The sequence below is a fragment of the Xenopus laevis genome, chromosome 5S, assembly GCF_017654675.1.
Source record: "Xenopus laevis strain J_2021 chromosome 5S, Xenopus_laevis_v10.1, whole genome shotgun sequence".
Taxonomy (NCBI): domain Eukaryota; kingdom Metazoa; phylum Chordata; class Amphibia; order Anura; family Pipidae; genus Xenopus; species Xenopus laevis.
In genome coordinates, this window is record NC_054380.1 from 95,021,921 (window position 1) to 95,024,716 (window position 2,796).

Consider the following 2,796-nt stretch of genomic DNA (forward strand, 5'->3'; position numbering starts at 1 on the left):
TGTCAGGAATGTGGTTTGCCCCCGGGTTCTCGTCTATTGCAGCCAAATATGTATAATTATGTTTTATTTGTTTGCAATATAATCTAGGTAAGACTATTCCAACACCTATCAAACACTGACCTAAACCAATGTAACAATTTCATATATTGCAGATAGATTTCCTACAGTTACCTAAATGTTGTACCCATGCATATGTAATTGTTTGTGTTGACCAATTCCCTGGGTCCATTGTAAAAGCTTCAGATGAAGCTATAGCTAATGAGTTAATTGCAGAGATTGTCTACAGTTATGGACTGCCTGAGGTATTATCCTCTGATCAAGGTACACGTTTCATGGGACAGGTTATGTAATTAATCTGCACAAAGACATTGGGATTCATCAAATGTTACACACCATTTCATCCCCAAGCTAGTGGGAAAGTCTAAAGGGTGTTATTAAAAGCAGGCTAAGTAAAGTATGTGCAGAGACTAAACTTGTGTGGCCAGATGCCCTTGATATAGTGCTTATGTCTGTCATGCACACTCCCCAAAGGCTAAGTAAACTCTCCCCATATGAAATATTGTTTGGGAGACAAGCACGCTTGGCTCAGTACTTTCCTTCTACTCATCTTCTTTGCATGAACTATGGAAGAATGACTGCATATGCTCCTCAGTTACATAAGGAACTGACCAAATTGTGTTCTCGAGTTTATTCTTCATTACCAGATCCAGCGGATGTTCTGGAACCACATGCTCTCATTCCAGGAGATTGGATCCTCATAAGGAGACACAGTGCCTGAGATCTTCAACCACGCTGAAAATGACCATTCCAGGTACTCCTCGTCACAGAAACAGCTGTAAAGGTTGAAGGGAAACCGACATCTCAACTTCCACCTGCGGTGTAAGTGGGGGGGAATTGTAGGACATAATAACGCCTCTTTCCCTCCACCACCTAAGTCCCAGGGACCCTAACGTGCAGTGCAAAAGACGTAGGTCCCCATCGGGTGAAGATCCTCAGCAGCACCATCATGTCTCTGTGTGCCAGATGCTTTGGCCCAAAGCCAGATAAAATACTTATCATCTGTGTCTCCGTACTGCACATCATTATCTTCGTTGCTGTGCTGACGATAGCACTCATAAAGCCTGCAGGCAACGACAACTCACAAGTAAACAAACAGCAGCCTCACCAACTTCGGAGGCTAATATGTCGTCAACCGATCAGGTTAAGGTTGTCAAAAGAGACTTATATGCATAACTGTTTGAGCCTAATGATAATGCTTTTGTTAAAATGTATGTTATAACAGCATCCACACTATTACTGATTGATGGATATGTACACATTATCCTTTGTCAGCTCGCAGTATGACATACGTAGCAGAATCTCTATCCTGTCAGGATATAGTTAACAGGCCTTGGGGTAATTTGACACTTCTCCAGTTTCATAAAACGGTGTCGCCCAAGGATATTGGTAAGTTGGTACACTTATGTTCTGATGGCCTTTGTATCAACAGTTCCGCTAATCATCTATACCTCCTTACACTTTACCTTCACCTTATTACTTTGTTTGTGGTGAATGTGCCTATCCGTGGCTACCAAAAGGCTCCCATGGTGTATGTATGATTGCTAAATTGCTTCATCCCACATGGTATATGGAAGCTAAAGATATTAAGATAGCTCAGATTCCAGCACACTTCCTAATGAAGCGTGCATCTTTAAAGGTAAGGCAAGAGCTCTCTTTGACTTCCCCTGAGGTAAATAGATGTTGCATTAAGAAAGCCTTTAGCCTTATGTCTAGTATGTTGTTGCTTGATAACATTACTAATGAATATGACAACAGTTTGAAGATAGTAAGTCATGAACTCCAACAATTGAAGAAGGAAGTTCTGCCGCATTGTTTAGTGTTATATTATCTTCCAGCTAGTCAAGGAGGGTTAGGTACAGTTGTAATTACATTGATGACAAGCACCTGGTAAAGGTTTAGCAGAGGAAGGACACCTTTTTAACCAATCACAAGGAACAATCCATCTTCCCCTGGTTGGACCCATCCACATGGTTCCACGATATCAGTGCTAAGATTTTCCATACCATTCTGTATGTCCTCGTTTGTGTTGGTGTCATCCTCCTAGTCATCTATTGTCTACCTAACACCATTTGTTGCTGTTGTTCTTGCTGTACCTCCTTATTGTCTCACTCTTTTCTAAAGGAAAGCTCTTCTAAACCTGTTCTGTTCTATCCTAAGAACACTAAAAGTCTAAAAATTGACTCCAATGAACCACCACAGTGTATGAACATTATATACCAGATGTATTCTCATATAGGTTGTATGCATTGCATTTATAAGGTATGCTATGTTTAATTGTTTGTTTTGTATTATGGTTGTCAGAAGAACTGACAAAACGGGGGATTGTGGAAGGAAAAGTCTTGCAGGCCCTAGATGGCCCCTCGCATTCCTAAGCCCCCCTCCAAGGTAGACTGAGCAGTTTCAAAGTGCCCATGGGGCCCTTCTATGAACTGTTTCAAGACTACCCAGGAGACAGTGTGCCATCTGAGAAGGTCCTTATCAGTAGTATGTTATGTTATCCTTTTGCTTCTAGCAGGTGCCCTGGCCTTGAAGCTCTCCCACTATGTTACTCCCTTCACGTTCACATAGCTAGCTAACACTAGATAATTGTACACTGAGACACTATGATAGATACTTGGCAATACTCCCTTTTCTCCCTAGAGAGGCCTTTTCCCATTGAAGTTCCTCTCCTGAAGGGTATATAATGTGTGGTCAATCTTTTGTTTCTCAGTTCTGACCTACTTGTGTATCAGAACC

The 2,796-nt window shown here is 41.6% G+C and overlaps 1 long non-coding RNA gene across 1 annotated transcript; it reads right to left on the reverse strand.

Annotated features, from left to right (window-relative positions):
* Positions 1-205: 205 nt before the first annotated feature.
* LOC121394282 lies at positions 206-2,500 on the reverse strand. The gene is made up of 2 exons (XR_005961618.1): positions 1,530-2,500; positions 206-1,494 (listed from the first exon to the last, which is right to left on the reverse strand). It is a non-coding gene; the product is annotated as an uncharacterized LOC121394282 (long non-coding RNA).
* Between the last annotated feature and the right edge of the window lie 296 nt (positions 2,501-2,796).